At 37.3% G+C, this 10,962-nt stretch overlaps 1 long non-coding RNA gene across 1 annotated transcript; it reads right to left on the bottom strand.

The window, feature by feature from the left end:
* Nucleotides 1–3,131: 3,131 nt before the first annotated feature.
* LOC123331753 lies at nt 3,132–10,301 on the bottom strand. Its single transcript, XR_006548511.2, has 2 exons — nt 10,066–10,301; nt 3,132–3,794 (listed from the first exon to the last, which is right to left on the bottom strand). It is a non-coding gene; the product is annotated as an uncharacterized LOC123331753 (long non-coding RNA).
* Between the last annotated feature and the right edge of the window lie 661 nt (nt 10,302–10,962).

Below are 10,962 nucleotides of genomic sequence, written 5' to 3'. Positions count from 1 at the left end.
CAGGCAGGGGTTGAAACATAGAAAAAAAGTTTTAATTATTGCTGTCATTGAATGATCCTTGGTTTTCTTAAGTCTTCAGTCCCTTGCTATTCTTAAATTTATGGCAGGTTTAGGTGCTGAATAGAAAATATTACTTATAAACATAACTTAAAATATCTTACAGAAGCTTAGAAATATAATAGGCTTAGCAAAGAAATTATGATCATAGAGAGTAATTTTTACTGTGATTAGGGCTAAGGCAAGGATAGCGTTATTGTGTTTATTGTGTGTGTGTGCACGCGCATGTGTGCTGCAGTGTATATACTATCTGTAGAGTCGTTTTCAACATTTCTTTGTGATATACATCTAGAATATCCTCTACTAGGAAAAAATCTCAATGCTATTACCAATATTCTGGTGAACATGAAGTTATAATTAATACTATTTATTTATCTGTTCACTTATTCAGTAAACATGTATTGAAAAACTACCCTCTAATGGTGCTGTGTTGAATACACAGTCCCTCTTCTTAGTAAGTTTAGTCTATTTCAGGAAGTTAGTACAAAACACAATTAATACATAAGAAAAATATGATAAGTGATATAGAGATTCAAAAAATTCTATTGGGGATATAATATATGATATAAATAAAATAATAAAAATATAAAATTATTTGGAGGAAAAGACACTACAAAGCATGTCACAAGTGTCAAAGCATGAATAAGATTTATATGGAGGGTGAAGCAACAGTAAAGAAATGAATGAAAAATGTTGAGACTGATCATCAACAGTAAGATCCTGAAATGAGAAAGCATAAATTGCTTTCCTATTGTGGTGAATGCATGACAATACGCTATTAAATTCAAACAAACAAACAAGCAGTCCGCTTAGGGTCCTGTCTCTCCTTTACCTATCACGTGTAACTCATTACTATGCATTACACCTGAGCTTTCCAGGTGGCTCAGTGTTACAGAATCTGCCTGCCTATGCAAGACATGCAGGTTCAATCCCTCGGTCAGGAAGATCCCCTGAAGAAGGAAATTGCAACCCACTTCAGTATTCTTGGGAGAAAGCAATGGCACCCCACTCCAGTACTCTTGCCTGAAAAATCCCGTGGAGGAGCCTGGTAGGCTCCAGTCCATGGAGTCCCTAAGAGTCGGGCACGACTGAGCAACTTTCACTTTTCACTTTCATGCATTGGAGAAGGAAATGGCAACCCACTCCAGTATTCTTGCCTGGAGAATCCCAGGGACAGAGGAGCCTAGTGGGTTGCCGTCTCTGGGGTCGCACAGAGTCGGACACGACTGAAGTGACTTAGCAGCAGCAGCAGTATTCTTGCCTGGAAAATTCCATGGACAGAGGAGCCTGGTGAGCTACCATCCATGGGGTCACAAAGAGTCAGACATGACTGAGCACACATACAAGCATTACGTACTGAAATATCCTTTGAGTCCATATTCTTCTCTATAAGTCCACTCAGTTCAGTTCAGTCGCTCAGTCATGTCCGATTCTTTGTGACCCCATGAATCGCAGCACGCCAGGCCTCCCTGTCCATCACCAACTCCCGGAGTTCACTCAGACTCACGTCCATTGAGTCAGTGATGCCATCCAGCCATCTCATCCTCTGTCGTCCCCTTCTCCTCCTGCCCCCAATCCCTCCAAGCATCAGAGTCTTTTCCAATGGGTCAACTCTTCGCATGAGGTGGCCAAAGTACTGGAGTTTCAGCTTTAGCATCATTCCTTCCAAAGAAATCCCAGGGCTGATCTCCTTTAGAATGGACTGGTTGGATCTCCTTGCAGTCCAAGGGACTCTCAAGAGTCTTCTCCAACACCACAGTTCAAAAGCATCAATTCTTTGGCGCTCAGCTTTCTTCACATTCCAACTCTCGCATCCATACATGACCACAGGAAAAACCATAGCCTTGACTAGACGGACCTTTGTTGGCAAAGTCATGTCTCTGTATTTTAATACGCTATCTAGGTTGGTCATAACTTTCCTTCCAAGGAGTAAGAGTCTTTTAATTTCAGGGCTGCAGTCACCATCTGCAGTGATTTTAACGCCTCCAAAAATAATGTCTGACACTGTTTCCACTGTTTCCCCATCTATTTCCCATGAAGTGATGGGACCACATGCCATGATCTTAGTTTTCTGCATGTTGAGCTTTAAGCCAACTTTTTCACTCTCCTCTTTCACTTTCATGGACACATAGAAAGCCTAAATATAAACCCACTCGCTTATGGTCAATTAATCTATGACAAAGGAGGCAATAATATATAATGAAGAAAAGACAGTCTCTTCAATAAGGGGTGCTGGAAAAACTGAACAACTACATGTGGAAGGATGAAACTAGAACATTCTTTAATACCATACACAAGAATCCAAAGTGGATTAAATAGCTAAATGTAAGACCAGATATTATAAAACTCTTAGAGGAAAACATAGGCAAGATACTTGGACACAAATCTCAGCAACATTTTTTTGGATTCAACTCCTAGCATAATGAAAATAAGAACAAAAATAAACAAATGGGACCTAATTAAACTTAAAAGCTTTTGCATAGCAAAGGAAACCATAAACAAAAATACAACCTACAAAATGGGAGAAAATATTTACAAATTATGTGTTTATTGGATCTTAAGTCTCGAAAATAATCTTTGATTCAATGCTCTGCCCTCCAGGCCCATTGGGTCAGTAAAATCACCTCCAGGGCCCTAGGTGGCAGCCCTACCTGCAAGGCTCCAGTCAGCAGCATCCCAGCCCGGTGAGATGGAGGCAGTCACCCCACCCTTTGAAACCAAGAAGACAGCTTTGACAATCAAAATGAACTCACAGTCATTCTTGTCTTCTTGAAGAATAATGCTCCTTCACAGCCAAACAGCTCTATTCACTCATCCTATAAAAATCCAGAAGCTTTTTTTTTTTTTTCTTTTCCATTGTGTCTCTGCTCCTTTTGGTACAAAATAGTATTGTCCAGTAGTATAATCCCACCTCCATTCCTGGCTTTGGCTGAAATGCCCGATTCATATCCATAGTAGCCTCCTTATCAAGTGATTGTTCAACCACATCCTTAGTGTTATATTCAGAACACACTTTCACATGTTTTGTAGAATGGATAAACTGAGAATTTTCCAAAATTTCAAGTTCATGTTCCTTTTTACTTAACTTCTTCAATTTATGACTTTGATTTCACATTTTTACAATAAGCAGAAAGGAGAAGGAAGCATCTTCAATACTGTGCTTAAAAATCTCAGCTAAATATCTAATTTCATAGCTCCCAAGTTCTACTTTCCACAAGACACTAGCATACTGTTCAGCTAAGTTTTTTCATCATTTTAAAACAAGATCCTCTTTCCTTCAATTTTCAATAACATGTTCCTCATTTCTGTCTAAGTCTCTCTAAAATTGCTTTTAACATCCAACAGACCCTTAAATACAATGTAGGCTTTTTCTATTATTTATCTGTAAACTCAAGTCTTTATCAATGCCAGTTCCAAAGTCACTTACACATTCTTAGGTATTTGTTACAGCAGCACCCCATTCACAGTATTAAGTTCTGTTTTCGTCTTCTGAGACTGCCATAATAGAATGCCACAGACTATTTGGCTCGAACACCAGATATTTATTTTCATACAACTCTGGAAGCTGATAGTCCCATATCAATGACCAGAGGGGTTTTTTTTTTTTCCCATGAGATCTCTCTTCTGGACTTTCAGATGGCCACCTTCTTGCTGCTTCTTCACGTGACTATTTCTCTGAGCAGAAATAGTGGGGGAGAGAGGGATCTCTGGTGTCCGTTCTTATAAGAACTCTAATTCTGTTGGATTAAGGGGCCAACATTATTATCTTATTTAATCATAATTACCTCCCTAAAAATCCTATATCCAAATACAGTTATATATGGGTGGGTTAAGTCTCAACATATGAATTTTTAACAGACACAATTCAGTACATAACATGAGGAAAATCCCAAATACGCAATAGGAAACTGGAATAACATTATTTCAAACAGTATACTTAAAAGTTTCTGTTCTCTAAAACCATTTAATAAAGTAATATATTAGAAATGTACTACTCAAAGAGAAAATTAACTAGATGGGGGAAATCCTTTCACACTGTAAACATATATTAAATCACCACAACATATACTTTAAATGTCTTATAATTTTGTCAATTATATCCCAATAAAACTGAAGGGAAAAGAGAGAATGATATAAAAAGAAGTTGGCTTGGTAGTAAATTTGTGAAATAACATCATAAATCAGTAACAACAGAGTAGAATCATGATGGCAGACTGTTGAAACTTCACCTCCATCTTTAAATTAGGATTTGTAGTAATTTAAAGAAACATACTCAACATGTATCTCATTCACATTATATGTAGGAAGAAAGGATGTACATCAATGGTAATGGCATTGGTTAATATAAAGGCATAGAGGTAGAAAAATATAAGGCTTTTGAAATAAAACATTTGGCTGGGACATAGGATAAAGGAAAGGAAGTTTCAATAGACTAAGTTAATTCCATGCCAAAAATATGGATAATTTTAAAATGTTCATTTGTAGTATATTCTAAATCCTTCCAACTACAGGAAATGCTTCATGAAGGAAATGCTTAGTTTTGTTTTTCCTTTTTATATAACTTATTCCCAGGAATCTGCTCTCCTTAAATCTATATCTCTTATGTACTACCAGGAAAAAAACAAATCTATGTCCTTTCCCACATGACAAGGTGTCATATGTAAATACTGTTCATGATATATCAATCCATTTTCTTCTCCAGGGGATCTTCCCAACCCAGGGATTGGAGCCAGGTCTCCCACATTGCAGGCAGATTCTTTACCATGTAAGCCACCAGAGAAACCCAAGAATACTGGAGTGGTAGCCTATCCCTTCTTCAGGGGATCTTCCTGACCCAGAAATTGAACCAGGGTCTGCTGCATTGTAGCTAGATTATTTACCAGCTGAGCTACCAGGGAAGCCCATATCAATCCTCAAGGCTTCTCTTTTCCTAAGGTCACCTGATGATTCTATATCTCATAGCCTCACCCTCTCCCTAAATTTCTGTTGCTAGTGCCTTTGTTCATACAGTCATTATTTTTTTACCTCAATTATTGAAATATTATGGAACTAACAGAAGTAAGAAGAGGTAGCAAAAATTCACAGAACTATACAAAAAAGATCTTCATGACCCAGATAATCACGATGGTGTGATCACTCACCTAGGGCCAGACACAAATGGGGCTTAGGAAGCATCACAACAAACAAAACTAGTGGAGGTGATGGAATTCCAGTTGAGCTATTTCAAATCCTAAAAGATGATGCTGTGAAAGTGTTGCACTCAATATGCCAGCAAATTTGGAAAAGGCAGCAGTGGCCACAGGACTGAAAAAGGTGAGTTTTTATTCAAATGCCAAAGAAAGGCAATGCCAAAGAATGTTCAAACTATTGCACAATAGCACTCATCTCACACGCTAGCAAAGGAATGCTCAAAATTCTTTAAGCCAGGCTTCAAGAGTACATGAAATTCCAGAAGTTCAAGGTGGATTTAGAAAAGGCAGGGGAACCAGAAATCAAATTGCCAACATCCATTGGATCATTGAGAAAGCAAGAGAGTTCCAGAAAAACACCTACTTCTGCTTTATTGACTATGCCAAAGCTTTTGAGTGTGGATCACAACAAACTGTGGAAAATTCTTAATGAGATGAGAATACTAAACCACCTTACCTGCCTCCTGAGAAATTTCTATACAGGTCAAGAAGCAACAGTTAGAACCAGACATGGAACAACAGACTGGTTCCAAATTGGGAAAGGAGTACGTCAAGGCTGTATACTGTCACCCTGCTTATTTAACTTATATGCAGAGTACATCATGCGAAATGCTGGGCTGGATGAACCACAAGCTGGAATCAAGGTTGCCGGGAGAAATATCAATAACCTCAGATATGCAGATGACACCACTCTTATGGCAGAAAGCAAAGAATAATTAAAGAACTTCTTGATGAAAGTGAAAGAGGAGAGTGAAAAAGCTGCCTTAAAACTCAACATAGCCAGAAAGAAAAACACCAATACGGTATACTAACGCATATATATGGAATTTAGAAAGATGGTAACAATAACCCTGTGTACGAGACAGCAAAAGAGACACTGATGTATAGAACAGTCTTATGGACTCTGTGGGAGAGGGAGAGGGTGGGAAGATTTGGGAGAATGGCATTGAAACATGTAAAATATCATGTATGAAATGAGTTGCCAGTCCAGGTTCGATGCACGATACTGGATGCTTGGGGCTAGTGCACTGGGACGACCCAGAGGGATGGTATGGGGAGGGAGGAGGCAGGAGGGTTCAGGATGGGGAACACATGTATACCTGTGGCAGATTCATTTGGATATTTGGCAAAACTAATACAATTTTGTAAAGTTTAAAAATAAAATTAAAAAAAAAAACTCAACATTCACAACACTAAGATCATGGCATCCTGTCCCATCAGTTTAGTTCAGTCGCTCAGTCATGAACCCATGGACTGCAGCACACCAGGCCTCCCTGTCCATCACCAACTCCCGGAGTTTACTCAAACTCACGTCCATTGAGTCAGTAATGCCATCCAACCATCTCATGCTCTGGCATCCCATTCTCCTCCCACCTTCAATCTTTCCCAACATCAGGGTCTCTACTGAAAAAAGAGAATATAGGAAGTACCATAATTAGAAAAAAATATAGCTCTACTAAAAGGAGATGCTTGGGGCTGGTGCACTGGACGACCCAGAGGGATGGTATGGGGAGGGAGGAGTGAGGAGGGTTCAGGATGAGGAACACGTGTATACCTGTGGCGGATTCATGTTGATCCATGGCAAAACTAATACAATTATTTAAAGTTTAAAAATAAAATAAAAGAAGACTCAGGTAAATAATCTTAATATTAAATATCTTAAATAATCAAGGATAGGATAAAGTCAATATAAACTAGAGGAAATTATTCTTATAAGACACAGAATCTTTGTTTGCTAGCCAGATTACTCAAAAGGTAAAGAAAACTCTTATAATTTCTTACTAATGCAGACCAGTAATCCAAGAAAAATTTAATCATTGTAATAGAGGCAAAAACAAACTCTACTTTTGCATCAGTATATTGTTGATACTAAAACTCATTAAATCAAACAAGCAAACATATAAAACCATATAAATAAACCAATCCCACTCAGCTTTACCCACACAACGTAAAGTTCATTTTCCATAAACTTTCTACAACTTTCTGTACCCATTCAGATTTTGGCCTACTCTTTCCTCTCTGTCAGTTTGGAACAACCACTCACTTTACTTTAGGACAAAAATTACTCTCTTTTTATTTAATAAAAACCACCCTAGAGACTCCTCTGGTGATCCAGTGGTTAAGACTTCATTTTCAATGCAGGGGACATGTGTTCAACCCCTTGTGGGGGAACTAAGTTCCCACATGCCATGCTGCTTGGTCAAAAAAAAATCCTACCTACCTTGCATAGTTTACTTAAAGAAATTGTTTGTCTTTATTGTTCCTAGTAGTTTCATTAACATATAATTTTTAACTATTAGTAATTTTATTTTTCAGAGAAAACTAGGAAGTAGATAATTATTATTTTTCAAATATTAGCGTTGCTCAGCAGACTATAAGTGCTCATGAATATACCATCTCACAATTTTTACAGAATCTTTATAGCACAGTTTCTCATTGTAGCAAAAAGAGTATATTTTTACCAGACTCAAATATATTTAGCCTCTGTATAATGTAAAAGTAAGAAGATAACAGTACATAAACTTATACTCAGCAATAAACATTTCAGTATTTTATGTTAGTATCCATTACTTAATTTGCATAAGTCTAAATTTGCATGTTACCAAAAAGACTTTAGAAACTATTTTTAAGCAGACATTTTATAAAATAAAACTATTATTTACTAATTTTTGGTATGAATAATAACTCAATTTGATTACAATCCAACATTATTTTTATAATCCTAAACACCTAGCTCCTGGGAAGAAAAGCTATGACAAACCTAGATAGCATATTAAAAAGTGGAGACATTACTTTACCAAAAAACTTCTGTATAGTCAAAGGTATGGTTTTAGCAGTAGTCATGTATGGATGTGAGAGTTGGACCACAAAGAAGGCTGAGTGCTGAAGAATTGATGCTTTTGAACTGTGGTGTTGGAGAAGACTCTTGAGAGTCCCTTGGACTGCAAGGAGATCCAGTCAATCCTAAAGGAAATCAGTCCTGAATATTCATTGGAGGGACTGATACTGAGGCTGAAGCTCCAAACCTTTGGCCACCTGATGCAAAGAATCAATTCATTGGAAATGACCCTGAATCTGGGAAAGACTGAAGGCGGGAGAAGGGGATGACAGAGGAAAAGATAGTTGGATGGCGTCACTGACTCAATGGACATGAGTTTGAACAAACTCCAGGAGATGATGAAGGACAGGAAAGCCTGGTGCTGTAGTCCATGGGGTCGCAAAGAGTCAGACATGACAACAACAAACACCCAGCAAACATTATGTTTTTTGACTAGCAAACCCAATTAGAATAAAATATATCTATGCATTGAGTTAATGCCAATAACTCAGAAGACATAGCTGTTTTTATTATATCTACAACATTAAACTAGGTTTATTTGCTAAAGATTTACTTAATTTATGAGAAAATTTACTTATTTTTTATGAGAACAGTTACTTTTCCATATTGGAATTATCAGAAGTTCAGGGCTTTTATTATTATCATCACTGGGAGTTTCAGGAATATTTAATTTTTAGAAGTGATTATTCATCTGGAAAAGACCCTGATGCTGGGAAAGATTGAGGGTGGGAGGAGAAGGGGACAACAGAGGATGAGATGGTTGGATGGCATCACAGACTCTATGGACATGAGTTGGAGTAAACTTCAGGAGTTGGTAATGGACAGGGAGGCCTGGTGTGCTCTGCAGTTCATGGGGTTGCAAAGAGTCGGACACAACTGAGTGACTGAACTGAACTGATCTATAAGCCAATTAGAATAGAACTCTGTATTAGATTTTATAAATTAGCTGTTAATTTGTTCATTGTTAATGCCATCTGGGGGCAGGTAAAATATCACATATACACATATTTATATGTACATATAAATAACATGTGTATATATATATTTGTACATATGGAGAGACATACATGGATGGATGCAGGCATCTTAGCTATAAGTCAGACATAAACACAGTAATACAAAACTCGCTGGTCTATATAAAAAGTTGGGTCTAATTTTTGTCCCACTTTTTATTTTTATCTGAATTGCATTTCTGGCAAATTAGACTTGTTGCAGTTACCTGCTCAGTATGAGAGCTAAATCTTTCCAATAATATTAATACCTGGAAGAGACTTTGAAGTTTTTCTTTCTTTGTGGAGGCTGTGGACAAAGTTTTATGTGAGCGATTTGGTAGAAACTAATCACTTGTCTGTGTGTTTCCAAAGTCCTTTGAAGTGAACAAAATATTCAGTGTGTTTCCTATTTTCTTTTTCTCTTTTTCAACCTCAGGTAGTTGCTTTTGCAATTCTTGAATCTGAAAGTATTCATATAATAGTAGGGAGTTGAGGGAATAGAATGGTAAAGGTTTGGCAGGGTTGGAAAAAAAGGACAGAGAGGGCAGTGGTATTGAAGTGGGACAGATCAAAGATTTAAAGGAGCTAGAGTGAAGATTGAAGTTCATAAAATATGGGAGGAGTAGAGGTAATGAGAAAGATGTCTTAGGTGAGCCTGTTTGAGAAGATTTCAGGTTTCCCAAAGAGACCACTGAAGTTACAAATTATCCATAAAATATTTCTGCATATGAGATCTTTGTACATAAAAAAAAAATCCCAATAAGGAACAGTACTCTAAATACATGATAATTATAATAATAAAGTTCAAGAACATGAGACCTCAATGAGAATCTTCCAGGTTCTAAACCAATGGTACCTTTCCAAAAACAGAAGTCTGGGACTCTAACCCAGCCTCAAGACTATACTCTGCATTCTAAGATTCAAAATCTGTTCTTTTAGAGTTTCAACAGGCTATCATTCAGAACACTGTATCAGGAGTTGGACTCACCAATGGATCCTCAATCAGTCAGTTGGGAATGAAGATAAATACTTTAATACATGTAGGGTTCTAGGTGTGAGATACAAGGTCTAATGGTGAATCTAGTCCTCTTCAAGTCACAGAACCATCACTGTCAAAAATATTTACACCAGTTAGATTTATACAGGAAAAAAAAAAAACTTTATTCAAGGCTATTGCAATATGAAAGTGAGATTGAACTTTATTCTGAATAAAACAGGAGCATTTGGGGAATTTTAGTCAACAGGCAGGATGAGGGAGTCAGCAGATGAAAAATTACTAAGAAAAACTTGATTAGGTATCAAGGGTAGAAAGACACTAAACTGACTTGGCAGAACTATTGCTAAACTGGCCATAGCAAGCCAAGGAACTTGACCAAGTATATGACTTAGTTGAGAAGGGGGATCAGGGAACTCTGACTACAGCTTAGTCAGAAAGAGAATCCTTGTTAAAAGCCAGTATTCAAACACGAGCTGACTCAAAAGCTTTTGTTTCTAAACATTATGCAAACTTACCCATTCTTCTATGCTTCTGTGGTTTTTGCTTTTTTTCTATGTTCCTACATAACTTCTTTGGGTAAACATTGCTTCTTTTGGCAATTTTTTCAGGTTCCCAGGATTTACATACTGCTACCTGGCTTGTCCTCCTTATTTTGACTTTTTCTGAACAGCACTCCGTACACTGGATTCTCATATTCACAAATTTACTTGGCTTATCTCCTTAAGATTTTGAATCATGGGCCACTTGAGTATAAAACAAACAGCTACAACAAGTTATTGAGCTATTAGTTTTCTAGCCAAGGTGTCATATCTAAAGCCAATAAAAATATGCATATTACCAGAACATGACAAATATATCTGATTTCTGGAATTTTAAGATGTTTTGCAA

The sequence above is a fragment of the Bubalus bubalis genome, chromosome X, assembly GCF_019923935.1.
Source record: "Bubalus bubalis isolate 160015118507 breed Murrah chromosome X, NDDB_SH_1, whole genome shotgun sequence".
Taxonomy (NCBI): Eukaryota; Metazoa; Chordata; class Mammalia; order Artiodactyla; family Bovidae; genus Bubalus; species Bubalus bubalis.
Note: the sequence above shows the minus strand (reverse complement) of the source record. Positions and strands in the feature narration are given on the sequence as shown.